The sequence below is a fragment of the Moschus berezovskii genome, chromosome 7, assembly GCF_049115385.1.
Source record: "Moschus berezovskii isolate FMDL1 chromosome 7, NW_MosBer_1.0, whole genome shotgun sequence".
Taxonomy (NCBI): Eukaryota; Metazoa; Chordata; class Mammalia; order Artiodactyla; family Moschidae; genus Moschus; species Moschus berezovskii.
Window position 1 is genome coordinate 117,956,837 of NC_142466.1, and position 12,425 is coordinate 117,969,261.

A 12,425-nucleotide genomic window follows, 5' to 3' on the forward strand; every position below is an offset into this window, starting at 1 on the left:
AGCCTGGTAGGCTGCAGTCCATGGGGTCGCTAAGGGTTGGACACGACTGAGCGACTTCACTTTCACTTTTCACTTTCACACATTGGAGAAGGAAATGGCAACCCACTCCAGTGTTCTTGCCTGGAGAATCCCAGGGACGGGGGAGCCTGGTGGGCTTCTGTCTATGGGGTCACACAGAGTCGGACACGACTGAAGTGACTTAGCAGTAGCAGCAGCAGAGAGGCTAAGGAATGTACTTTGGCCTGTGAGGCATGTAGGTGTCAGTGCTAGGATTCTAGAGGTCTCACTGTAGGGCTATAGCTCTTAATCAGTGCCTTCAATGTTCTACTGGAGGAGCCATCTAGTCCTGACATTATGAGAACTGCAGGTCGAGTTTTGCTGGGGCTGTGAGGAGGGGTGCTAATCAGTATGCGTGGCTTGGGGAACTTAGGCCTGGAGGGGCCTCTTGGGACTGTCCGTAAACTCACGCTTTTCTGTACTATCTGCAGGACTCAGAGTGTAGGTCCATCTTTCCTCCATTTCAGGAAATCCAGGCTCTGAGAGGACAAAGACTTGTCCAGGTTCTCTCAGAGTTAGCTGGGGGCCCAGCCTCCTTTTACCGTTGGAGCCCCTGCTCAGGAAAGCTTTCTGAGGAAGCCAGAAAGAATGGGCAACATCTCCCTCCATGCCCCGCCCCTCCCCATGGTTGTTTCCTGAGAAAATGCCGGCAGAAGCAGGGAAAACCTGGTCCCAGGAGCTGTGTATTTTGTGGGGACGGGAAAGAAAGAGTCCAGTGTTCAGGCAGCTGGGGGATGTTGAGTAAAAATATCTCCTCCCTTTCAACCGAGTGAGCATGTGTCATATTTCAGCCTGATGTGGTTTGTGAGTTTGGAGACCACAGGCAGGCTGGGTTCCTGCCGCTCTCTGGCTTTTCCTCCCCACCCCCACCCCCTGCCGTCACTGACTGCTCTCCCCTGCCCTGCCCAGGACCACATCAGCAGTTTAAGGGCAGGGCAGAGAACAGCGGTGGGTGTGATGGGCAAGGCTGGACAGCAGAAGGCCTGGGCTTGAGTCCTGGTTTTGCCACTTGACAAAATACTGGGTGACTTGAGCTGGTCCGTGCCTTCTGCTGGGCCCCAGTGTCCACCTGGCGTTAGGCGGGTAGACAGAATAAAGTCACGCTTTCCCAGCTCTGGTGGCCTCTGAGTCAGCGGGCTTTGTGCTTACTGCAGGGACATGGGACCTGCACGTCTCTAAGCATAAAGTGAGTCCACAGCAGTCGCCCTTGTTTGAGTGACTTGCACCAGCGTCAGCTGGAGATTCGGCTGCTGTTCATAAATTGGGTCTTTGCGGATTCAGTGGGTTGCCCATTTTACAGATAAGGCAGCTGAGGCCTAGGATTCATGCATGTATCCCATTCCCTGCTCTACAAGCAGTAAGGGTGAGGACCCCTGTCTGCGGCATTCTTACTGTCTGCGTTCACTTTTCATCTTTACCACTTCCCTGGTGGCTCAGACGGCAAAGCGTCTGCCTGCAATGCAGGAGACCCAGGTTCAGTCCCTGGGTTGGGAAGATCTCCTGGAGTAGGAAATGACAACCCACTCCAGTATCCTTGCCTGGAAAATCCGATGGACAGAGAAGCCTGGTAGGCTACAGTTCATGGGGTCACAAAGAGTCGGACAGACAGCGACTTCACTTTCACTTAATCTTTTTAACAGCTCTACTAGGGAGGAGATAATTTACTCCATTTTACAGATAAGGAAACTGAGGCTCCGCCCAGAGAAATGAAATGCCTTCCTTTCTCTTTTTTGAGCCTCACAGTAGCCCTGAGGCTGTTATGGGCCCCATTTTACAGGCGAGGCAACTGGGGTCTGGAGGTATGAGCGCTCATGCCTAAGGTCCCCAGGGATCACGGAACCAGATAAGTTCTTTCCCAGGCCCCCATCCTGCTGCTTCCTGGTGCCTTGCTGATTCTGTCTCAGGGTGAGTCTCTGCACCTCTTACTTTCAACACTTGGACTTGGGATTAACCATTTTCTTCCTAGGCTGTAATGTGTCCCTGAAACGGGCTCTTCCCAGTTTGGAGCTTCTCAGGGAACAGGGATGAAGGTGCCACACCAGTGGGAGTGGATTTGTTTATTTTGCTGAACTGGTTAAGCAAACAGCCTTCTTTCCAGCTTCAGCAAGGATATCATTTGATCCCAGCTTATTTGTCAAACAAAGAATATATATACGGTATATGTAAGCCTACAGGGTGGGGCTTGGCCCTTAATTTTCCTTCTGTAGTGGCTGTGGCAGGGCTGGGCCATTGGTGGGTACTCAGTAAATGCTGGTTAATTTTGGAGGAGTGGCAGAGTGGTGTGCCTGGGATACCCATAGGATATGTCTTTTTTTTTTTTCCCTCCTCCAATGACTTCTTTCCCTTTTTATAAATATAGTAACTATGATAGAAAATGTAGAAAATAAAAATAGTTTTAAAAAAATAAGAACTGCCCATTATTCTGCCAACACAAGATAATCAGTGTTAACATTTGCGTGCATTTCCTTCCTAATATTTTCAGCACATTTTCTTTTACCCCCCGACAGGACTGTGGTCATACCACATTTGTAATCTTCTATTCTGACTTTCTGCATTTTTTTTTCAAATGTTATAACATAATATTTTTTCATGTTATTTAGTACTCTAAATTTAACTTTTTAAAGAGTTTTAAAAGTATACTCTATCTAAGTGGATAAATGCATATCTATCTAAAATCTTTCATTCTAATAGACTGGGGGATTAAAGAAAATAATGAATTTTATTTGTAAAAAAATATTTCACATTTTTGTTTTTAAAATGATAAATGCTGACCTGACTTTTTTGTTATTCCCTGTTATTGTATCTATGATATGAGTGACTCACTTCTCATCTTCTGTTATCAGGCATTCAGGCTGCTGATAAACAGTGTTGCAATGAACACTCTAGAGCATAAATTATTCCTCTCTCATTGTTTTCTAGAAGAGAGCCCAAGAAATGCAGTTGTTGAGTCAAAAATGACACATTTACAGCTTTTGCTACATTTTGCCAAATTGCCACCCTTGAAAGGTTGTAGTGGTTCGGATTTCCATCAGCCTTTCTTTGGGGAACATCTGAGGCTGGTCGCAGAGTCAGACACGACTGAGCAACTGAACTGAACTGAACGGAGGCTGGTTATCTAAAGCCTGAATGTGCTGTTAGAAGGCTCAGGGACCACTGCATAGATTACCGATGACCAGTCACCATAACAAATACAATAATCATGAAAAAGGTTAAACAAACCACGGCAAGAATTCCCAAAATGTGATGCAGAAACATAAAGTAAGCAAATGCTATTAGAAAAATGATATCACAAGACCATTTGCTCAAAGATTGACAAAACCCTCCAGTTTGTGAAACGTGTGGTGTCTCCGAAGCACAGTAAACTGAGGTGCAGTGAAACGAGGTAGACCTGTAGGTTTGCACAGTTCGGCATCCGCGAGCACTGATGATTAAGATCCTGGGCAGAAGAGGCAGCGGGAAGCCCAGCTTCTGCTTTGCGCTTGCCACGAGACCTGAGCTCGGCCTGGGCGCTGCCACAGTGCTGCCTCCGTGCTTAGGGTGTAAGTACTTGGCTCTGTGTTTCCAGACTTCTATGTGACTGACGTCACCCTCTGCAGAAGGCCGCTCTCCTGACTGCCTCCTCTCCTAGAAACCCTCTCCAGATTCTGACCCTTACAGTTGGACCTCAGAAGCTGCCTGGTCCCACCTCCTCACTTCGTGGCCAGGAATACTCAGACCCAGAGATAGCAAGTGAATTTCCTAAATTTCAAAGTAAGTTCTCTGATTGCTGCTCCACCACTTGTGAGGTGTCGCACCTTCATCCCTGTTCCCTGAGAAGCTTCCCTGAGAAGCTCCTGAGATTTCAAAAGTACTCATCTAAACCAAAATGATTTCAGTGATCGTAAAGCCCAAGGCCTGGGAAGATTAAGGAACTGGGCCATGGTCAGACCCAGAGTCTGTCCTGGCAGCGTGGTCCTGGGAAAGCCATTTTCCTTTTCAGCCAGTTTCCCCTACTGCGACTTGAGGACACACCTTCTCTTGTCCACCTGGTTTTACTCTTCCACCAGCCGAAGGCTCAATTTTAAGACTCAGCGGCAGGTCTTGATCTCTTGAGTGTGCGTCCTGAAGTGTGGTGTTTCTGAGGTCACAGGTGGCACGAGTGTTAAAGAATCTGCCTGCCAGTGTAGGAGACATAAGGGACCCAGGTTCGATCCCTGGGTCGGGACGATCCCTTGGAGGAGGAAATGGCAACCCACTCTAGTGTTTTTGCTGGGAGAATACCTTGGACAGAGGAGGCTGTTGGGCTACAGTCCATGGGGTCACAAAGAGTGCAGGCACGAGGGCAGAGACTTATTTTTACGACACCAAAAAAGATGCCTTTGGACCCCTTCTCTCTCAGGGGAAGGCTTTTGTCAACGGTGTTGCAATTGGACATAAGAGACGTTTTAGAGCATCTCAGACTTTACTGTGCTCCCAAATCACCTGGGAATTTTGTGAAAATGCAGATTCTGGTTCAGTAGGTCTGGAGTGGGGTCTGACACTGCATTTTTTTTTTTTTTTTTTGGCCTTGTAACATGTGGCATCTTCCCTAACCAGGGATGGAACCCATGCCCCCTACATTGGGAGCACAGAGTTTTAACGGCTAAACCACCAGGGAAGTCCCCCTCTGCATTTCTAATGCCCTCCCGGCTAATGCAGACGCTGCAGGTCCAGGGACCACATCTGGCATGTGTGTGAGCATGTGCTCAGTTATACCCAACTCTGCAGTCCCGTGGGCTGTAGCCCGCCAGACTCCTCTGTCAGGGGAATTTTCCAGCAAGAATACTGGATCGGGTTGCCATTACCTTCTCCCGGGAATCTTCCCGACCCAGAGATCGAACCCACGTCTCTTGTGTCTTCTGCATTCACAGGTGTGTTCTTTACCAGCTGAGCCACCAGGGACGCCTGGTAAGATTCCAGATCCTTTGTTCAAGGCCCAGACTGGAGCCCAGAACTCTTGATACCTTATCCTTGAGGCTCTTTCTACCCATTGTATTAGCTTCTGTCATCTCATAGCACTGAGCTGAACTGTATTTGGTCCGCAGTTATGTTTCTAGAATCTGAACAGCCCTTGCATTATTTTGCTGCCTAATTTCAGAGCAGGGCAGGGCTCTCCTTGAGGAGAGAGTGACTCAGTAGGATGCCATCTGAAGGGGGAGAAGTACAGCTGAAGGGCCTACATTTGGCATAAAACATTTCCACCAGAAGTTTTTATACTTAAGGTTATAAGTACTATTCTCTTACGGCTGTAGGCTGCAAACTACAGCCCTGGGGAAGCCCCAGCCTGTTTTTGTATGCCTCCAACCTAAGAGTGGTTTTTACATTTTTAAAAGATTGTAAAAAAGAAAATCCAAAACTGAACAAGGAAGAATATGCAACAGGGTATGTGGTGGCAAAGCTTAAACTATTTCCTATCTGGCTCTTTTCTCTCTTTCTCTCTCTCTGTCTTTTAAAAATTTTGGCCATGTCACGTGGCATGTGGGATCTTAGTTCCCTGACCAGGGATTGAACCTGTGCCCCCTGCAGTGGGAGTACAAAGTCCTAACTACTGGACCCCCAAGGAAGTCCCAGCACTTCACAGTAAAAGTTTGCTAACCCCTGATCTACAGTAACTGGAGCTTTATATTTTTGTCTGGTAAGCAAGAGGCCCAGCTTGAGTGAGACCAAGCTATCGGGGAGGCGGCCTGACTTGGTGGCAGCTCTCAGGCACCTTAGCCGTGTGACCCTGAGCACATTACTTCACCTCTCTGAACTTGTGTTCTTCCTTCACAAGGCGGGGACTGAGACAGCTGCCGGCTGAGCTGTGGGATGAAACATGATGTATGTAAGGAATTCACACGGGGCAGGTGCTGAGAAAATGACAGCTGGTGTCATTTGAACCCTCTGGCCTCGCTGGACAGATCACACGCCCTCACCAAACCTGACTGGAGGAGGAAATGGCAACCCACTGCAGTGGTCTTGCCTGGAGACTCCCAGGGACAGAGGAACCTGGCGGGCTACGGTTCTTAGGGTTGCAGAGAATCAGATAAGATTGAAGCGACTTACACACACTCACAGACACACACGCCAAATCTGCGGGTCCTCTCAGCGATCTCGAAACAGTCTTTTGGGAGAAAAACACCTCTGTTCCAGCTTGCCCCAGTCACCCCTTCACCCCCGCAGGGCAGAAAGCTCCTCTTTAGCCTTCCAAACAGGTGGGACTCCTGATGCTTATACACCTTCACTAATGGCAAGCTCTCTACCCACTCCTTCCATGGGCAGGCAGCTCTAAGATCTAACCCAGCGAATAGGCTTCACAGGAGCCCCAGGCAAGGACAGTGATTACTGGAAGGAGACACCCCTCTTTAGGGCTCCCTGCAGCATGTGGGCAGTGGACTAAAGCCAGTGGTTTACAGACCTTGTTTCTAAGTTGTGCCTTAAGGTCCAAAATGGAAAACAGAGCGACTTGGAGTTAGCTGGGGTTAACTATTCTTGCCGTGGTCATGTATGGATGTGAGAGTTGGACTGTGAAGAAAGCTGATCGCCGAAGAATTGATGCTTTTGAACTGTGGTGTTGGAGAAGACTCTTGAGAGTCCCTTTACTGCAAGGAGATCCAACCAGTCCATTCTAGAGGAGATCAATCCTGGATGTTCATTGGAGGGACTGATGCTAAAGCTGAAACTGCAATACTTTGGCCACCTCATGCGACGCCTCACTGGAAAAGACTCTGATGCTGGGAAAGGTTGGGGGCGGGAGGAGAAGGGGACGACGGAGAATGAGATGGCTGGATGGCATCACCGACTCTGTGGACATGAGTTTGAGTGTACTCCGGGAGTTGGTGATGGACAGGGAGGCCTGGCGTGCTGTGATTCATGGGGTCGCGGAGAGTCGGACACGACTGAGCAACTGAACTGAACTGAACTGAACTATTCTTGCCTGGGAAATCCCAGGGACAAAGAGCCTGGCGTCCATGGGGTCGCAGAGTTGGACACGACTTAGCGATTCAACAATAACAGCAACAGTTCCAAACCCAGCGAATCTGAAGTTCGAGGGCGCGCGGTGTCCGGGGCGCAGGAAAGCGTGTAATGCTCTTTCTGCCCATAGGTGGCAGCAGGTCAGCCTTTGCCGTCTCTGTGGACGTGTTTGTGCAAGCGTGTTTACGCACGTGCGCACACACGTGTGCATGCGTGTGACTTACTAGTCTCCGACTTCTTGAATCTGGAGCTGTGGTGGCCCTAGGCTAGGATACAGGGGAGCGGGTCTTAGTCTGACGGGGGAGCCAGACTTGGAAACAGTGTGGCAGGGGAGCTGGGCCGAGGCTGGGAGGAGCTCAGCCTCACGGGGAAGGGGAGGTTAGAGATGAGCTCTCGAGGAAACCTGGGCTCGATCGTGAGCGGAAGGAGAAAAGAAGAACAGGGATGGAACAGAGGAGACAGTCTGTGCAAGGATTACAGGAAGGTTTAAGGGACGGTGCCGCTGCGTCTGGCTGGAGCTTGGAAGCGGGTGGGTGGAAGACGGGAACTGGGGAGCGCTGAGGCTCAAGACGGATGAGGGCCGATCATCCAAGGCGCGGGTGGTTCAAGGTCCGCCGAGGACGCTGGGTTTTCCCTGGGGGCCGTCAGGGAGTCATGGCTGAGTCTGCGCGGAGGGGCAGCGTGGTCTGGCTTGCTCTGGAGGGGAGGAGGGAGGCAGTGGGAGGACGGAGCAGGAGGCACGGCAGTCTCCCAGGCGAGAGGCTGAGGGGCCTGGACCAGCGTGTTGGCAGTCGGGGTGGGCAGCAGTGGATGCGCTCCGGTAGAACCAGCGGTGTTGGGAGGCGAGAGTGAGGAGCAGGGAGGCTGAAGAGGGTGCCCGCTGCGGTTGGATGGCGGACGGTGCTGATGCTGAGATGCGGGGCCCTGAGCGAAAAACAGGTCGCCCTTGGGAACAGGTCCGGCACCGCCCAGACGGTGAGGGAGAGGCGTGGAGGCGTGTGGGAGAGAAGCGGCTGGGTTTGACAGGTTCATCCTCACGGAGTTAACGCAAAGTGGGGACTTGTTAATCATTTGCAGGAACCCAGCTCTGTTCATCTACCCCTGGAACTAGGAAGCCTCTGTGGAACTCTGAAGGGAGCCCATGGGGGCGGCACTTAACTCCAGGCCCCAGGGCCCAAATAAGCACCCAGACTCCTTCTAGATCTCTCGCTGTGCACAGGTGCCACTCATGATGCAGAAATCCCCAGGAATGTCTGGGCCACCTGTTGTCAGCTAAGAATAGGGTTCCCTTGCCTCTTAATCCAGGGAACCTGAAGGGCCCCACTGCCTTTGGGATCTTGGATTCTCTCTGCCTGGCTTGGAGAAGCTGGTTTGGGCAGAGCCATTTTCCAGTTCAGGCAGGAGCCCGTTTGCTCAGCGGCTCCCTGAATGTGGCTGACTGGAGTCTGGGAGTCCCGAAGGGTGAAGACCCAGGGTGTCTCTGAAAGTGTGGGTGCTGGAAGATTGGGGCAGCACAAACTACTCTGGGTGCGCGTGGGCTGGCCCTGTGTTTGGTCACCCAGCATACACCCACGGGTCCTCCTGTTTGCTGGGTCACTTGCCAGGCCTGGGGCTTCAGAGGCAAAGCAACCTGATGGAGCCCATGGTCTCATGGGAGAGAAAGACTCATCAGCATATAATGGTAACACAGTCTTGCAATAGTAGGCAAAGAGGTGGGAATATGGTGTGTAAGCAGCTTGGCTCCACAGTCTGCATAAGTACAGCATGACAAAGGTACACTTTCTGGAAACAGACTTAGAAAGTTAAGTGATAGAGTAAGCACATACATTATTCAAAATCCTTGACGTATTTTATCTCATTTGATCTTCATAAGAGTTCGGACATGATTGAGCGACTTTCACTCATTCACCCACTCACTCGATGACCTCATGGGGTAGGTTCTAATACCTGCCCCATAATTCCTGTTTTACAGAGAAGGAAACTGAGGCTCAGAAAGGTGATGTAACTTGGTTGTTACACATTAGTTAAATGAAGGGCCCTTTTGTGTAACTTCACAATCTTAAGCCACAGCTCTGAAGCTGACCGTAAGCTGAATTCAGTCATACAATGGGGTTACCTTAAATGCTCATGGGATTTTCGGCTGTATTAATAGAGGCATGGTATCTAGAATGATGGAGGTGAGAGTTCTGCTTGCCCTGCCCTGAAAAGAGCTCATCCAAGTATTTAATTCTGGGTCTTGCGCTGTCAGTAGGGACAGAGTTCATTTGAAGTAGATCAGGGAAGCTGGGGGAAGGAACCAGACACCTTGATCTCAGGAAGAGCTGGAACAAAATGGGTAGAAGACTTGAAGGGCCCAGGGTTACCATCTTCAAGTCTCTAAGGAGCCACTGGGAAACAGGGTGACAGACCTGTTCTGGGTAACCCCAGAAGGTAGAGTTAAGGCCAGCATGTAATGGGGCATAGGGAAAGAGAATTCCAGCACATCCCAGTGACAGTTCTTTTAATCAGCCAGACTCTCGAAAAGAAGGTTTGCAGCCTTGGCAGGAAGTGAGTGCCCCATTGCCGGAGGTGTGCAAGCAGGGGCATGTGACCCCGGTTGGGGGTGGCGGGGCTGGGGAGGAGTTGAAGCATGAAATGGGCTCTGACCAGATGACTTGGAGCCCCTGAGCCTGGGAGTCTTGGCCCTTTCTTTACAGGTGGTGCTGCTAGCCCCCTGAACCGCGCTTCCACCTTGGTCCCAACCCCTTCCAACGGAGCCGCCCTCTTCACTCACAGCCCTACAAGGTAGGTAAAGCAGTGCAGACACCGCTGGGTCCTCCTAAACCCAGCCTGGCTGCCCGGGGGGTCTGGATGGGCCTGGGGAAGCAGCCGCCGGGCGCCACACATGGATGCAAGGGCAGTCCCTGGGGTTTTTCTAGTAAAGCTCAGAGAGCATTCTGCCCTTGCTTCGTTTGCTCCTCACCCTCCCTGGAGAGGGAGGTCAGCAAGGGTGATCCCTTGGGGAAGAGGCAAGAAGCGGGCTGGGTGCCAGGACTCCTGGGCCCCCACCCCCGGCTGTTCGGCTCCTGCGCTGGGTGATGGTAGGAAAGTGCTTGCCCTCTCCAGGCTGCTGTTAGCGCCTTGGTAGGAGGGTGGACTCCCGTGAGGAGGAGGTGAAGGAATTCTTTGGAAGGGAGAGAAAAGCTGGGGTGCAGCTGCCAAGGCTCCGGGCTTGTTGACAGGAGGAGTGAAAAGCGTGAGTCACAGGGAAGGTGCATGAGTCACACTCACCTGGGACGGCTGGCAGGGCGGGGCCCACCTGACTATCAGATTCCCAGGTGACCCGCCGGAGGAGGTGGAGAGGCAGGGCATGGAGTGCAGAGTCCTCTGGCCAGAAGCAGGAGACCTGGCTCAGGTCCCAGCTCAGGCCTCAGTTTCTACGCCTGCGAAATGGGTGCATTGGTCTCCCCCACCCACCTAATAAGGTTGTTGTGCAGACTGCGTAAGCTCACAGATGCCGAAGGGCTTTGTGAGCTGGAAAAAGGGGAAGGATCATCACGAGGAGGAGAACCCAGCTTCCAGTGTTGAAACAGAGAAAAGTGAGTTTCTGATAGTAACCGTGCGGAAAGCCTGGAAAACACCCGTCAGGGTCGTGACATCACCCTTGGCCGAGAACCTCCAGGGCTTACTCGTCCCCACAGCCCGGCTGGCTTCCAGGCGGTGCCATGACAAGCCGACCACAGTTGGTGCTGTTCCTCTTTCCCCAAGCTCAGATGCAAGGGCCTTCCGATGCTGCGTCCTCAGTGCTGGGACTCCCACAGAGGGGGACCAGACAAAGGGGCCTCCCCTAGCTGCCCAGATGGACCGGCAGAGGCCGCCCTGGCTCTAATGCTCTTGAGTCTGAGACTCGGAGCCTGGACAGCTCCCAGAGCCCGATGGCCTGAGTGCTCTGTCCCCAGAAAGGGTTGTACCCTCTGAATGCTTTGGCGACAGTGACACAGGAACCGTCTTCTGCTTCCCCACTTCTGCAAAAGTGCGCAGCCGCTGACGCCTGTCGGCTGAGGGCTCTCCGCGTCTTCACACCGTCCCCATCCCTGTGCTGGGCCTCGCCTCCTGCCCACTCCCCAGTGACCGCCTCCTTGTCCACGCCCCTGCTGTTCCTTCAGCTCTCCGTGTCCCACCTCTCTGGAGCCCCAGGTCCCTCCTCCGCCTAGAAGCTCTCTCTCCTTTTTGCTCCTGGCAGGCTGCCCCATTCCATCTCCTACTTCTGCCACCTTCTCAACTGGGGCTCTATTGTTGTTCGCCTCAAACGTTCAGCAGGATTCTACTTCCTGTCATTTGTTCACGCGTGTGTGCCTTCATTTGACAGGTGTTTCTTTAGGCCCTGGACTGGGGGTTGGAGAATCAGCAAAGAATGAGATTTTCCCAACCCTCGTGGGTCTTACAGTCTTGGGTCTTATATAAGTTATTATTATTGTTGTTTAGTCGCTAAGTTGTGTCCAACTCTTTGCCACTCCAAGGACTGTAGCCTGCTAGGCTCCTCTGTCCAAGGAATTCTTGAGGCAAGAATGCTGGAGTGGATAGCCCTTCCCTTCTCCAGGGGATCTTCCCAAACCAGGGATCGAACCCAGGGCTCCTGCATTGGCAGGTGGATTCTTTACCGCTGAGCCACCAGGGAAGCCCTGCAGAATCCATTACACACTTAACAAACTCATCCCTTCTTCAGCTGTGGAGGGAGGGGCTAGCGTTAGGAGAGCAGATGGGACTGGGCGGGTGTGATGGGCTCTCGTCTGGACAGAGGAGGGAGGCCTTCCCGAAAACGCTCAGACCGAAGATGGAAGGAACAGTGTGAGGGAGAGGCCCGGAGGAGCTGGGGAAAGAGCACCGCAGGGAGAAGGGCCTGGAGACCAGGCAGCGCCTCCGTTGGGCGGGCCCTGGGGGGCCTTGCTTAGGGTTTGGGGTTTTATCTAGACCCCTGGGGAAGCACTGGAGGTTTTAAAGTAGGGGAGAGTTTTGCCCCAATTTCAGGATTAGAACCCTTGAAAGAGAGTCGCCAAGTCCCACCCTGATGAGCCCCGAGGCTGTAATTTTTGGCTTTTCCACACTGTGGCGTCCTGACGCTGCGCCTCAGGACGAGGCTTGGTGTCGGGCAGTCCTGGAAATGTGCCCTTTCCAGCATTCTCTGGGCTCCCTGAGTGTTTTCATTGTCGAGCTTCTGCACTGGAGAGCGGAGGTGAATCAGACCCGGGGGCCCTGGGAGCCTCAGAGGGCTTCCCCCCCGAGTCTAGCGCTCTGCTGAGGGGTTGGCAAGGGAGGCAAGTCCAGGCAAGGGAGGTGCGTGTGCAAAAGCTCAGCCCCCTGAGGGTACCTCTGTGTTTGGGAGCTAGTGGGCAGAGTGGCTAAAGCAGGAGGGTGGG

General features: G+C 52.3%; 1 protein-coding gene across 3 annotated transcripts in view; it reads left to right on the top strand.

Moving 5' to 3' along the window:
* GSN (gelsolin) overlaps nucleotides 1-12,425 on the top strand; it is a 59,465-nt gene that overhangs the window by 3,294 nt on the left and 43,746 nt on the right. For 2 of the 3 annotated variants that reach the window (XM_088838327.1, XM_088838328.1), the window contains one exon: nucleotides 9,726-9,813. The exons of the other annotated variant lie outside the window; for it this stretch is intronic. The gene's annotated coding sequence lies outside the window, so the exon portion shown is untranslated. The remainder of the gene's footprint in view (nucleotides 1-9,725; nucleotides 9,814-12,425) is intronic. 3 annotated transcript variants of the gene reach the window in all.